Here is a 16,128-nt window from a genome sequence, read left to right as displayed (position 1 = left end):
GACAGACTCTCCCACTGTTCCTTCCCCACCAACGCCCTCAAATAAATAAATAAAATCTTAAAAAAGAAAGAAAATTCTAATAAATCAAATAGTAAAAAAGATTTAACTTAATAAACACTAAGATTTATTTTTTTCACTAAGATTTACTTTATATTTAAATCATGTGTTATAAAAGCCACTTCATTAAAATATGAGTATTTATTACAGGTGACATGAAGATATACTTAATAATTTGAGCATCGCTCATAATAATATTTTATTGTTAATTACCTTGCAGAAATTTCTGTTATAATCCTTTTTATATGTATAATGTTTTGCATTTTACAAAGAAATTTTAACAATTATTACCTTATTACTAAGAATAACTCAATGGAATGAATGCCGATTTTTAGATGATTTTCATTTACTTGAATGAAAAAAAGAATCAAATACCTAATTGAGTTTGATAGCACATATGCAAGGTTGAACATAAATAAAATGGTTAATTGCAGAAAACTGTTTCTTTTTGTTTGTTTGTTTATTTGTTTATTTACAGCATAACAGTGTTCATTGTTTTGGCATCACACCCAGTGCTCCATGCAGTATGTGCCCTCCCTATTACCCACCACCTGGTTCCTCAACCTCCCACCCCCTCGCCCCTTCAAAACCCTCTGGTTGTTTTTCAGAGTCCATAGTCTCTCATGGTTCATCTCCCCTTCCAGTTTCCCTCAACTCCCTCTCCTCTCCATCTCCCCATGTCCTCCATGTTCTTTGTTATGCTCCACAAAGAAGTGAGACCATATGATACTTGACTCTCTCTGCTTGACTTATTTCGCTCAGCATAATCTCTTCCAGTCCCGTCCATGTTGCTACAAAAGTTGGGTATTCATCCTTTCTGATGGAGGCATAATACTCCATTGTGTATATGTACCACATCTTCCTTATCCATTCATCCGCTGAAGGGCATCTTGGTTCTTTCCACAGTTTGGCGACCGTAGCCATTGCTGCAATAAACATTGGGGTACAGATGGCCCTTTTTTTCACTACATCTGTTTCTTTGGGGTAAATACCCAGCAGTGCAATTGCAGGGTCATAGGGAAGCTCTATTCTTAATTTCTTCAGGAATCTCCACACTGTTCTCCAAAGTGGCTGCACTAACTTGCATTCCCACCAACAGTGTAAGAGGGTTCCCCTTTCTCCACATCCTCTCCAACACATGTTGTTTCCTGTCTTGCTAATTTTGGCCATTCTAACTGGTGTTAGGTGGTATCTCAATGTGGTGTTAATTTGAATCTCCCTGATGGCTAGTGATGATGAACATTTTTTCATGTGTCTGATAGCCATTTGTATGTCTTCGTTGGAGAACGGTCTGTTCATATCTTCTGCCCATTTTTTGATATGATTATCTGTTTTGTGTGTGTTGAGATTGAGAAGTTCTTTATAGATCCTGGATATCAACCTTTTGTCTGTACTGTCCTTTGCAAATATCTTCTCCCATTCCGTGGGTTGCCTTTTTGTTTTGTTGACTGTTTCCTTTGCTGTGCAGAAGCTTTTGATCTTGATGAAGTCCCAAAAGTTCATTTTCACTTTTGTTTCCTTGGCCTTTGGAGACATATCTTGAAAGAAGTTGCTGTGGCTGGTATCGAAGAGGTTACTGCCTATGTTCTCCTCTAGGATTCTGATAGATTCCTGTCTCACATTGAGGTCTTTTATCCATTTTGAGCTTATCTTTGTGTACGGTGTAAGAGAATGGTCGAGTTTCATTCTTCTACATATCGCTGTCCAGTTTTCCCAGCACCATTTATTGAAGAGACTGTCTTTTTTCCATTGAATATTTTTTCCTGTTTTGTCGAAGATTATTTCACCATAGAGTTGAGGGTCCATATCTGGGCTTTCCACTCTATTCCACTGGTCTATTTGTCTGTTTTTATGCCAGTACCACGCTGTCTTGGTGATCACAGCTTTGTAGTAAAGCTTGAAATCGGGTAACGTGATGCCGCCAGTTTTGTTTTTGTTTTTCAACATTTCCTTAGCAATTCGGGGTCTCTTCTGATTCCATACAAATTTTAGGATTATTTGCTCCAGCTCTTTGAAAAATATTGGTGGAATTTTGATTGGAATGGCATTAAAAGTATAGATTGCTCTAGGCAGTATAGACATTTTAACAATGTTTATTCTTCCAATCCAAGAGCATGGAACAGTCTTCCATCTTTTTGTGTCTTCTTCAATTTCTTTCATGAGTGTTCTGTAGTTCCTCGAGTACAGGTCCTTTACCTCTTTGGTTAGGTTTATTCCCAGGTATCTTATGGTTCTTGGTGCTATAGTAAATGGAATCGATTCCCTAATTTCCCTTTCTGTATTTTCATTGTTCGTGTATAAGAAAGCCACTGATTTCTGGACATTGACTTTGTATCCTGCCACGTTACTGAATTGCTGTATGAGTTCTAGTAGTTTGGGGGTGGAGTCTTTGGGGTTTTCCATATAAAGAATCATGTCATCTGCGAAGAGAGAGAGTTTGACTTCTTCCTTGCCAATTTGGATACCTTTTATTTCTCTTTGTTGTCTGATTGCCATTGCTAGAACTTCTAATACTATGTTGAACAAGAGTGGTGAGAGTGGGCATCCTTGTCGTGTTCCTGATCTCAACGGGAAGGCTGCAAGCTTTTTCCCATTGGGGATGATATTTGCTGTGGGTCTTTCATAGATAGATTTTATGAAGTTCAGGAATGTTCCCTCTATCCCGATACTTTGAAGCGTTTTCATCAGGAACGGATGCTGGATTTTGTCAAATGCTTTTTCTGCATCAATTGAGAGGACCATGTGGTTCTTCTCTCTTCTCTTATTGATGTGTTCTATTACACAGATTGATTTGCGAATGTTGAACCAACCTTGCAAACCAGGGATGAATTCCACCTGGTCATGGTGGATAATCTTTTTAATGTGCTGCTGGATCCTGTTTGCTAGGATCTCGTTGAGAATCTTTGCATCCATATTCATCAGTGATATTGGTCTGAAATTCTCCTTTTTGGTAGGGTCTTTGCCTGGTTTGGGGATCAGGGTAATGCTGGCTTCATAAAAAGAGTCTGGAAGTTTTCCTTCTGCTTCAATTTTTTGGAACAGCTTCAGGAGAATTGGTGTTATTTCTTCTTTGAAAGTTTGGTAGAATTCCCCAGGGAATCCGTCAGGTCCTGGGCTCTTGTTTTTTGGGAGTTTTTTGATCACTGCTTCAATCTCGTTACTAGATATCGGTCTATTCAGGTTGTCAATTTCTTCCTGGTTCAGTTTTGGGAGTTTGTAGTTTTCCAGGAATGCATCCATTTCATCTAGGTTGCTTAGCTTATTGGCATATAACTGTTGGTAATAATTTCTGATGATTGTTTCTATTTCCTTGGTGTTCGTTGTGATCTCTCCCTTTTCATTCATAATTTTATTAATTTGGGCTTTCTCTCTTTTCTTTTGGATTAGTGTGGCCAATGGTTTATCGATCTTATTGATTCTTTCAAAAAACCAGCTTCTAGTTTCATTGATACGTTCTACTGTATCTCTCATTTCTACCTCATTGATCTCTGCTCTAATCTTGATTATTTCCCTTCTTGCATGTGGAGTTGGTTTGATTTGTTGTTGATTCTCCAGTTCTTTAAGGTGTAGAGACAGCTGGTGCATTCTGGATTTTTCAATTTTTTTGAGGGAGGCTTGGATGGCTATGTATTTCCCCCTTAGAACCGCTTTTGCTGTATCCCATAGGTTTTGGACCGAAGTGTCTTCATTCTCATTGGTTTCCATGAATTGTTTAAGTTCTTCTTTGATCTCCTGGTTGATCCAAGCATTCTTAAGCAGGGTGGTCTTTAGCTTCCAGGTGTTTGAGTTCCTTCTGAACTTTTCCTTGTGATTGAGTTCCAGTTTCAAAGCATTGTGATCAGAGAATATGCAGGGAATAATGTCAGTCTTTTGGTATCGGTTGAGTCCTGCTTTGTGACCCAGTATGTGGTCTATTCTGGAGAAAGTTCCATGTGCACTTGAGAAGAATGAGTATTCTGTTGTTTTAGGGTGGAATGTTCTGTATATGTCGATGAGGTCCATCTGTTCCAATGTTTCATTCAATGCTCTTATTTCTTTATTAATTTTCTGCTTCGATGATCTGTCTATTTCTGAGAGAGGCGTATTAAGATCTCCTACTATTATTGTATTCATATCAATATGACTCTTTATCTTGGTTAATAGTTTTCTTATGTATTTGGGTGCTCCCATATTGGGGGCATAGATATTCACAATTGTTAGATCATCTTGGCGGATAGTCCCTTTAAGAATTATGTAGTGTCCTTCTGTATCTCTGACTACAGTCTTTAGTTTAAAATCTAATTTATCTGATATGAGAATCGCTACCCCGGCCTTCTTTTGAGGCCCATTGGCATGAAAGATGCTTCTCCATCCCTTCACTTTCAGTCTGGGTGTATCCTTAGGTTCAAAATGGGTCTCTTGTAGACAACATATGGATGGGTCCTGTCATTTTACCCAATCTGCAACCCTGTGTCGTTTGATGGGTGCATTTAGGCCATTCACATTGAGAGTGATTATTGAGAGATAGGTTTTTATTGACATCGTGTTGCCTTTGAAGTCTTTCTGTCTGTAGATTGTTTCTATATTTCTGTTGAATGATATTCTTAGGATTTTTTCTCTTTTATAGGACCCCCCTTTATATTTCCTGCAGTGTCGGCTTGGTGGTTGCATAGTCTTTTAAGTCTTGCCGGTCTTGGAAACTCTTTATCTCTCCATCCATTTTAAATGTCAGTCTTGCTGGATAGAGTATTCTTGGTTGCATGTTCTTCTCATTTAGTACTCTGAATATATTTTGCCAGCCCTTCCTGGCTTTCCAGGTCTCTGTGGAAAGGTCTGACGTTATTCTAATGGGCTTTCCCGTGTACATAAGGAGCTTTTTTGTCCTAGCTGCTTTTAAGAGGGTCTCTCTTGAAACATAATTCCTCATTCTAACTATAAAGTGTCGTGAGGACTTTCGAGAATCTAAAATCTTGTGAGGAAATCTCTCTGCCTCTAGTACATGAACGTTTCCATTCGTGAGATTGGGAAAATTTTCATAGACAACCTCTTCCACTATATCTTCTAGACTTCTTTCTTTTTCCTCCCCTTCAGGGATTCCAATAATTCTGACGTTGGAACGTTTCATAGCATCGTTTATTTCCCTGATTCTGTTTTCATGGCTTCTGAGCTGTTTGTTCCAGGCTTCCACCTGATCCTTTCTCTCTATCTGTTTGTCCTCCAGATCACTAATTCTATTTTCTGTCTCAGTCACCCTAGCTTTTAGAGAATTTAGATTAGATTGGAACTCATTGAGAGCATTTTGAACATCATCCCTGGTGGCTTTCAGTTCTGCCCTAACATTGTGAACATCATCCCTGGTGGCTTTCGGTTCTGCCGTAATCAATTCTGTTTGGTCATCCATGGCTTTCTCCAACCTAGCTATTGCCTGGATAATTGTTAGTCTGAATTCCTTTTCTGACATATTGTCTATGTCGATAGCCATTAGCTCTGTTGCAGAAGGCCCATCCTCTGTATTTTTCTTCTGTTGGGTATTCCTCCTCCTAGTCATTTTGGAAAGAGATGACTGAACAGATGCAGCTGGACTTACCGATTGTGGTGCAGTCAATGTGCACCCTGGATCGCTTCTGTGCAATCAGGATTCCCCACCCAAATGAGAGAAAAAAGAAAAGAAAAAGAAATAGAAAAGAAGAAAGGAAAAAAAAGGGAAAGAAAAAAGGAAAAAAAAAAGAGAGAGAGAGATAGGAAAAAAAGGGAAGATAAAAGAGAAGGCTCAGCCCAAATGGGCCACAAGTTAAGATTTGTGAAGTATACAAACAAAAACAGACAAACAAAAAGACTGATAAAAGTATATGACAAGAGAAAAAAAAGCTTATATATATATAAGCAAAAAAAAAGGGAAGAACCTCATCAGAAAGAGCCCCAAGTATAAGATTTATATATTACCAGGACAAACACAAATTCACAGAAACACTGACAGAAGGAAAAATTGGGAGAGTGGTTTTAAATTCTCAGTGTGGGTGAGGAAGGTTATTTTGATTCTTCCTGAAGGTATCGTGATGTTTTTGTTAAGGGACTCAACTTTCCTAAATTACAGGGGGATTAGGGGGTTTGCCTATAGGGGTAGCATTGGTTGGGGAAAGGGGATTACCTTGAAGTTTAACTCTATATGTATAGTAGAAAATAAAAATTAAAAAAGAATAAACTAGACTAAACTAAGTTAAAATTAAAAAAGAATTAAAAAATAGAAAAGCAAAACAAAAACATGGGTGTATGTATCAACAAGTTCAGGTTAGAAGGTTATTAAAGAATTTGATGTACTGGACATCTCAGTGTGGTGGTAAATAGGTTAAAAAATTATCTGTATGTATAAAAAAAAAGAACCAGAATATTGGTAAAGAGTTAAAAATAAAAGTTGTATTTATGAAGTAGTGGTGGTTGTTCTCTTGTAGTCTTTTTTTTTTTTTTCTTCCTTCCTGGTTGGTTTTCTGGGGGAGGGGCCTGCCACGTGGGTTTTCAGACAATGATGTTACCTGAGTTAGGTCCTCCCGCTCCCCTCAAGGGGGTGAGCTCTGAGGAAACTGTTTTTTTCAGGCTTTTGTTCTCTGGGGGTTTTTGTGTTCTTTCATCTGCTTTCTCTCGCCTTGACAGCTTTTGATGGTTTTTGGAGGTTTAGAGGAGAGCAAACTGCACCCCGACCTCCCTCTCAGAGAGAAGCCTCAGAATGTTTTGCAAAAGCTGCTGGCAGAGTCAGTTCTGAGTCACTGTCCCTGGGGATGCAGGAGCTCCTTGTTGTACCCAAAACCAGGGCAGCAGTGGCTGTCTAGGCAGCTCCAGACTGCCAGAGAGGTTCCGAGAAGAGATCGCACACTGAGATTTTCCCGCTGTCCCGGGCTGGGAATGTCTGGTTTTTCCGGATGCCAGAGCTCCAGGCTAGCGCCTATGAGCACCTATCCCAAGGGAGGGTGTGGGACACGCGTGTTTCAGGATTGCCGTCAGGCCAGGCTCCCAGCCCCTCAAGGGAGCCAGACCCCACTCGTTCTTGGGCGCGCTTGCGTTCAGGCGCACTGGCGGCTCAGGGACCGAGACCTGATTTCTCCGCCACACTCTCTCTGGCTCAGCGCCAGGGGAGGCTATCCTGGGTCCGAGGACTTAGGTCCCTGACCCTAACCGCCCAGGTTCCCACTATTACCCTCCGCAATCCTTTGCTGTTTGTTTTTTGAGTGCTTTCAACCAGACTCCAAGTTAATGCTGGTCCCCAGAGGCAGAGCACTCTTGTGTTGGGGTATTACTTTCCAATCGGTCACCTCTGGTGGCTCCCTCCCCCTTTTATTTATCTTCCGATATCAGTCCGATGCTCCCAGTCTGCTTTACCTGCCACTGGCGTCTTCTGCTCCTGTAGAGATCCAGATGTGTATAATTCTGATCTCAGGCTGATTTCATGGGTGGTTGGAGTTCTTTGGTAGGTAATCAGCTCACTTTAGGGTACAGGTTGAAACGGTGCCTCCTCCTACTTCCCCGCCATCTTGACCCCCCCCTCCAGAAAACTGTTTCTAATGCCAAGACTTACCAAGGAAATAAGAAAGTAAAACCATTCATTTAAAAATAAAAAATAGAGCATTGGGTGGCTCAGTTGGTTAAGCATCTACCTTCTTTTCAGATCATGATCTCAGGGTCCTTGGATGGAGTCCCATATCAGGCTCTCTGCCAATGGAGAGTGTGCTTTTCCCTCTCCCTCTGCCCCCCCCACCATTCATGAATGCCCTCTCTTGAATAATATAAAATCTTTTTTAAAATTAAAAAATTCAAAAAATAAAAAATAAATATGAGGAATTATATAAAGGATTAACCACATTATTTATATTAATATTTCTGTATAATTTACCAACTTGGGTTATTTAATGTTTTTTATCATAAATAATTGAAATACATGGAAGAGATAAAATCCATTTAGATGACTTAAATGGTCACTTTCTGGCCATGATACTATCTCCTTCAAAGATCACCCCATTAATGAAGAATAATTTTTCTCACATACTGTCTAATAGCTGCATGGAGAGATGGAAGAAAATCAGAATTTTATACATCAACAAGATAGTTCTATCTTTTTAATACATGGGAAAATCTTACTTCACTGTGTTTTTATTTTTTTTTTAAGATTTCATTTATTTTTGTGAGAGAGAATGAGAGACAGATAGCACAAGTGTGGGGAGGGGCAGAGTGAGAAGCAGACTCCATGCTGAGCAAGGAGTCATACGCAGGACTTGATACCAGGACCCTGGGATCTGAGCTGAAGACAGACACTCAGCTGACTGAGCCACCCAGGTGCCCCCTGTATTTTTTTTCTTATTTCAGTTATTTCTTAATGAAAATAAGGTTAATAATTGTATAGCTAAACCTTTACTTTCAAGTTAAATAGGTATAGGAAAATTAGAAATTTACTATATTTCAATTTTTGTCTTAAGTAAATTTTATTTGTTAAAAAAATATAAACCACTTAAAAACTTACTGCCAATTAGCACACTGGCATATCCACACATGAATCATATGTATCTATAAAATTTGTTCTTAAAACGATAACTGCTCCATTCAAAATGGAAGCTTTTTCATGTGGGCCTTTAGAATTCATTTGAGGCCATATCTAAATTATACCTTCTAAGATTTCTTCCTGTTACAGAATTTTTTGACAAGAGTATAGGCTAAATTATTTTAATATGGTTCCCCATGTTTAAAGGCTACTTTGAATGCAATCTATAAAAATTTATGAAAAAAATACTTTGGTGAATAAAATTTTTGTTTAACCCACTTAATAGGCAGTGGGTTTAAAAATTTTGCAAATTGTCGGGCGCCTGGGTGGCTCAGTGGGTTAAGCCGCTGCCTTCGGCTCAGGTCATGATCTCAGGGTTCTGGGATCGAGTCCCACATCAGGCTCTCTGCTCAGCAGGGAGACTGCTTCCTCCTCGCTCTCTGCCTGCCTCTCTGCCTGCTTGTGATCTTTCACTGTCAAATAAATAAATAAAATCTTTAAAAAAAAATTAAAAAAAAATTTTGCAAATTGTACTGAAAACATCTGTTTTCCATGATGCATTTGTTTGAGCTATCTTCGAAGTCATAGCCAACAAAAAATATCTTTTCAATTCATGGTATTTTCAGCTATCTTGCAATATCCTTGAGATGAAGGAACATATGTCATAGAAACCATACTTTCCTATAGATATTTTTGAGAGGAATTTCTCTGATTTTGTTATTATAATAGTTTTCTTTCTGAGTAGCTATTTTCTTTATGGTTGCTCTGTACTTTAATATTCTCTCTTTTTGTGGTACTTTTCACAATATTGGGTACTTTATAAATAATCTTTTCTCTATTCACAATACTTTCAGAAGTTTAAAAATGAATTTGTGATCCATCTCTAGTATATACTAGGTCTTTGTGATAGGACTTTTATATAGTAACTTCATTTTTGATGTCATCTTGCTTATATTTGTCATCTTGTGTATTAGTTGCTTCTGACTTTTTTTTTTCTCAACTTGTTTTTTTTATATATTTATGTTTTATATAATTTTTTAAAGTGGGACATAAATAAGTAAAATATAAAATGGGTAATAAAGATTGAATGACAATGATGATAGATACCATAGGTAGCAGACATTAAAAATAGTAGTCTCGAGTACATAGTTATAAGTACTAAGGTGGATATTGGTTTGAAAACAATTGTGCTTGGCTTTGAGGTTCAGGGAAGTTTACTTTGTGAAATCTGTATCAGTTTATTAGGCCTTGTTGCAAAAATACTGTGAAGCAAAAAACCCAGAAGTGCAGTGGTTTAAAATAGTAATGACTTATTCCTATAGATTTGGGGTTCTTTGATGAGTTGTTGATCTAGTCTGGCTACCTCATGCTTCTTTAGCTGGTTGGAGTTGACTAGTCTGACTGGACTTGGCTGGGGTGGCTCAGTTCCACTTGTCTCTCATTCTTCAGGAATGATTGCTTGGGTATATGCCTCTCCCAGCAAGGATGAAGGCACAGGAGACCAGTTAAAAACCCACAAGGTCTCTTGAAGATTAGGCTTAGGATATCATATTGCCTAATTTTATTGGCAAAGAAAGTGAAATGGCCAAATCTAGAGTCAAGAGGTAAAATGGTATAGATACACAGAACTTGAAGAATAGGGCCCAAGAAAGCAATCTACCACATATTTCCCTCTTAAAAAGTTCATAGTCACTTGAGATACCAGCAAGATAACAAAATAAGAGATCCCTACTTGTATTCTCCCTCATTAATAGTAATTTGACAGCCATCCATGGACAAAAGTGCCTTTGTGAGAGCTTTGAGATCCAGGTAGAAGATGACGAAACCGTTAGAGCACAACTGAGAAGATTTTGTAGAGTAACTATAATTTATAGTCACATACATTAAAATTAAAATTGTTTTAGCAATAATCATAGCTTTAGGGGTTGGGAATCCATTAATTTTGGAGAATGATCATCTTAAGTTTCTCACCATTGACATAATTCATATATCTGGATGTAGTATGAGAAGACTATCTCTGTATTTCATCACATCCCTAATCTCCTTTTACTGAAGTTTTTCCTGTAGTCTGAAGCTATATTTCATCCATTTTTCATAGTCATCCTGCTCTGTTTTAAGCATGGAGATAGGAACTTGGAGGGAGAGGAATGGTTTTGGAAAACTTCCTTCTTAGCAAGATGAAAGTTAATATTAGGACTAACGTTATTCAATTATTATTTTTTTCAATAGAAAGATTTAAAAAACCCCATTACCAGCATGTTTGAAGGAAAGGGAATGCTAGTGAATAAGTGGTAAATGTATTGTATTGAAACTACCTGTTAATTGTTCAGCCAAACTATTAAGTAATTAATCCTAAGCATTTATTTGTAGAACAACTATTATAGTCCCTTCTAAGGTATTTTCTATACAACAGTATTTGGGCATTGCTCAGCAAATGCTTGTTACTTGGCAGATGTCATGGAATATTCTGTTTAACAGTGTTGACTTGTGTCCCCTCATCAACATTAATCAGTGGGTAGAAAAACTATCAAAACATTCTACCAGATAACCCAGATTAGAAAAGAAATAATCAAAAGTATATTGCCTGTTACTAAGGGAGGGGCAGCCAAGTGGAAGTTTGTAGGAATTTTATTGTCTAAAACCAGCAACAACAATAATAAAATTGGACACAGGAGAGAATTTATTCCAAAAGACTAATACATAAGCAGAACACCCTGGCTACAAGACTTATGAACACATCAAAGAGCAGGCAAAACAAATTTTTCTTTTAGCAGGAGGAGTAAATAAGGCTAGAAAAACTGGTATGGGGGAGTAGGATGAGTGGTAGTAGTTGAGCAGGAAGAGTCTGACCACAAAGCGCTTTTGTTAAGAACTACTTAATCAGTATATTTAAAAAAAAAAATACAAAGTTTGACATTCCAAAATTATTCTTACTGATATAAATTCTCCTGTTATATTTCAAATCCTGTGTTTGTGTATGTTCATAGACAACAATTTATTTACTGTTTCTCTTGAGTATAAGTAAATGTGTATGGGATAATAACTAAATATGAGGGGGTTTTTGTATACAATTAATTCAGTACTATGAAAGATGGAGATTTAACTCACAACTACTAATTGTACCCTATCCACTTCCATGTTTTGGTTTATTGTTTATCTTTAAAAATTTTTTAAATTTGTTTTCATTAATTTTTATATATGTGTATGTATATATATATATACACATATACATGTGTGTGTGTGTGTATATATATATATATATATATGTATATATTTAGTTTTTCACCATTATAATTTTCAAACTTTAGTGTCTGTAAGAATCTGTTGAGGACCTCTTCAAAATGCAGAGGCCCAGTTTCCTCCAAGACATTCTAGTTTGGTACATGCAGGGCAGGACATGACATCTGCATTTTAATCAGCACCCCATCTTCTGAATAACCATGAAAAGCCATCAAAAGATAGTCAAATAAGAACAAATAAATTGGTTAAAAAAATGATGGATTAGCATCAGATAAACCTAAGCTGATTTGAAGAAGACGAGGGAATCAAGGCTTGAAGTGCTGTCAACACAAAAAAATCTTATATTTTTGCTTTTCTCCAGAATTTCCCTGTGGTCTTGTCATAAAAGTAAAGAAGCACAGTTTTAGAATTGATCTAGGTGTTGGTTGTTTGAGTATGATGTAAAAAAAAAAAAATGGAAGTAGCGTGGGCAGATGGAGTCTATGAAGAGAGTTAGTAGTTCAGTAGAACCAAGGTTATAGAGAAGGAAGAGTCCAGTGAGCTGTGAAAACATGAAGGAGGCATTGCTGATGTGTGGGAAAGACTTGTGGCCCCTTGGTTAAAGTCAAAGAGAAGAGATGGATAGAATATGGAAGACAGAGCTTACATTCACTCATTCATTCATTTACTTGCTTGTTTTTTATTATTTTTTATTTAAATTCAATTAACATCTAGTCTATTATTAATTTCAGAGGTAGAGTTCAGTGATTAATCAGTTGTATATAACACCCAATTCTCATTACATTACATACCTTCCTTAATGCCCATTACCCAGTTACCCTATCCCCCTAACCCCCTCTCCTCCAGCAACCCTCAGTTTGTTTCCTATGATTTGAGAGTCTCTTATGGTTTGTCTCCTTTTCCAATATTGTCTTGTTTTATTTTTCCCTTCCTTCTTCTATGCTCCTCTGTTTTGTTTCTGAAATTCCACATATGAGTGATATCATATGATAATTGTGTTTCTCTGACTGACTTATTGTGCTTAGCATAATACCCTCTAGTTCCATCAATGTCATTGCAAATGGCAAGATTTCAATTTTTGATGACTGAGTAATATTCCATTGTACATATATACCACATCTTCTTTATCCATTCATCTGTCAATAGACACCTGGGCTCTTTCCATAGTTTGGCTATTGTGGACATTTCTGGTATAAACATTTAAAAGATGGTGTTTAGTATGCACCTTTTTTAAAACACAAGGAAGAAAATATTTATAGTTATCTAGAGTTTATACAAGAAGTATATGATGATACATAAATATTAAAAATATTTAGTATTGTATTAGTGCTTATGAATATGTCTAGAAGCTTGATGAATCAAGAAGGAAAGACTTTCTGTTTTCCACAGTTCCAAGATGATTATTATTTCGTGGGAAACTGAAAGACTGTGAAAACCAGGCTTGTAAAAATAGTTTTCCCAATCCATGTGAGATCTTATGCCAGTTTTACCTACTGAAATAATACGGCTTAAATAGATTTGGCATAAATATCATGAGACTTTTCCTAAATGTTCTAGAAGTAATTATAGAGGATCCAAATGACAATATACAAATCACATTTTTATTGAATATTTTTTAAATTCAACATTCTTTGATCACTAAAGAAAATAATATTTTTAAACGATGAATGTCTGAAAGATGAGAGCACACAATTAAAATGAAATGAGATGGAATTGTGTAAGACTGATGAATCACAGACCTGTACCCCTGAAACAAATAATACATTATATGTTAATTTAAAAAATGAAATGAGGTGGATAACTGGTTCTCATTCAGATTTCTGCTGGACACATAACACAAAGCCTTGGGTCTCATACCATGAAAGAGATAGGAATGGAAAGCAAGGTTCTTTGCATCAAGATTACTTTGCAAAATAGAGGAATAAGAGGCTGGTAACTGCTGGAGAAAATCAATTAACATGGAGAAATAGGGGCTACAAAGAAGAATAAATACCAACTATGTGTGACCATATAAGTAAAGACTATAAAATTAAGATATTCTTCATATAAATGTATTTGTTATTGAAAGTTCAGGTTTGCATGCTGGTTAACATGAGGGTTAGAGTCTGACTTTTAGGTTAAAAAAATAAGTGGAATGCTAAATAATGTTAAATAATACCTGTTTCCCTCTGGCAAGAAAATGTTCATATATAAATAGTATTTTCTCTTATTTATATAAAACAACTAATCCCAATAAGGTATATCTATGGCTAACAACTGTTGGCTCACATTATTAATTGTGAGTAAAAAAAATCTACTCTTTATTAAACATTGAATGAATTTAACATTGAGGACACTGTTTGAGTATATTTTATATTCCATTGATATTTATAATAGTCTGATGAAGTAATTTTGTTAATTTTGTGTGAGTGGTTGAGATTACACTACAGCTAGATATCTATACCTTTTGTAGTTAAAAGGGAGATGATTACTCTTTGTATTATAGTTATCATCTGAGGTCTGAGGCTCTTCCACTGAATTTATTTATTTTTTATTTTTTTCTTAAAGATTTTATTTATTTATTTGACAGAGATCATAAGTAGGCAGAGAGAGACGGAGAAGTAGGCTCCCTGCTGAACAGAGAGCCTGATGCGGGACTTGATCCCAGGACCCTGGGATCATGACCTGAGCTGAAGGCAGAGGCTTTAACCCACTGAGCCACCCAGTCACCGATCTTCCACTGAATTTATAAATTGTTACATAGGAAAACATAGGAATTCCCAACTTGATAAATATGATTTTACTTTTATGAAAATGATTCCAAATAATTTTATTATTTAGAAGATAACCTAGTGAAAAATATGATGTGATGAATATAAAATTTATGTAGTTAGAAACTTTCTCTAAGAGTCAATATGAAAGTGGCTTATGTAAAACAATCCAATGAGTGAAAAGGAAAAATGTAATAGAAAGAAGTCACCTTCATTTCAAAGTAGTAGGTGACTTTGTTGAAAACACTAAAACAATTGTCTGAGATGTCAAATATGTGCAAAGAGATATATTTTTAATTTTACCATGTTAGAACTGTTTTTCATTCAGAAGACATTAATGAAAGCATTAAACATTACTGGAAAAAGTAAAATTGCCTTACAAGATGCTATTGCCTGAAAATACTTTCCTACATAGTTATGAAAAATGAGAGATTAAAACATTTTTAATCCAAAATATTTTCTTCTAAAATACACAAAGGAGATTTTATGAGCTTTAAACTTAAATTGTTTTTCATAATTCAGTTATTCTTCTCCGTATTCACGGTCACAATTTTATTATTATTCATATCTTTTTAAAAGCAGTTTCATGAACATAAAATCACAAACTACAAAGTCATAAATAAAAACAACAGTGGAAATATTTGATTGATTTTCAGGGGTGGTGGAGAATATAGATTATAATAAAACTAGTCCTAGTTTTAAGCACTTATATTGTGCAAACCGTTGTACACAGTTCATATACATTAATGTAATTTTATCTTCATACCAGCTCTGAGAAGTTGGGATATTAGTTCTCAAATTGCAGTGTAGGAAACTGAAGATTAGGAAGAAAAACTGGCTGAAAATTGCATGACTACTAAATGAACCAGGAGCCACGTTCAGGTCTATCTGAATACAAAGGATGGTTTTGTTAACATTCGGACATTTTTGGTATAGAAATCCATAAGGATCCAAAAATGAAGTCTCAGGGCTAATTAGCAGCAGGCTATGTAATGTACTCAGTCTATTACTCTTGGCATTATACTGCATAAATTGTACCTGTTTTATTTTAGACTTTAATTGTAATTCCAGACACATTGCTATATTTATACTTAGAAACACATAGCTGAAAAATTAACAGTCACACTACTGACAATCAAAACATGATTATTTTCTTAGCCTGCTTCAATATCTTTTTCTTAAAAGGGCCCCGATCTCTTTCTCTCCATCCACCCCATTTAGGTTCATTTGGTTTCCAAATGCAACCAGTTTTCATCAACATGTCTTCACAGTGTGTGCATATGTGTGTGTGTGTATATGTGTACTATATATATACACATGTATGTGTGTATATATATATATATTTTTTTTTTTTTTTCTCTCCATCCCCTCTGCCTAGATCTAGAATGTCATCATCTTTGCTTGGACTACAGCTATTCAGTCTCCTTTCTCTGCTATTTTCCTCAGTTCCTCCAGACATATAATTCTAAAAGCAACAATGACATCAAGAATAAAATGAATCCCTAAATTAATGTAATCAGTTTTTTACTACCTTTCTTTAATGTTGAATTTACTGACAGGGTAGTTGTCTTTGAAGCT

Source organism: Meles meles, chromosome 6, assembly GCF_922984935.1.
Source record: "Meles meles chromosome 6, mMelMel3.1 paternal haplotype, whole genome shotgun sequence".
Taxonomy (NCBI): domain Eukaryota; kingdom Metazoa; phylum Chordata; class Mammalia; order Carnivora; family Mustelidae; genus Meles; species Meles meles.
This window is presented reverse-complemented; position numbering follows the sequence as displayed.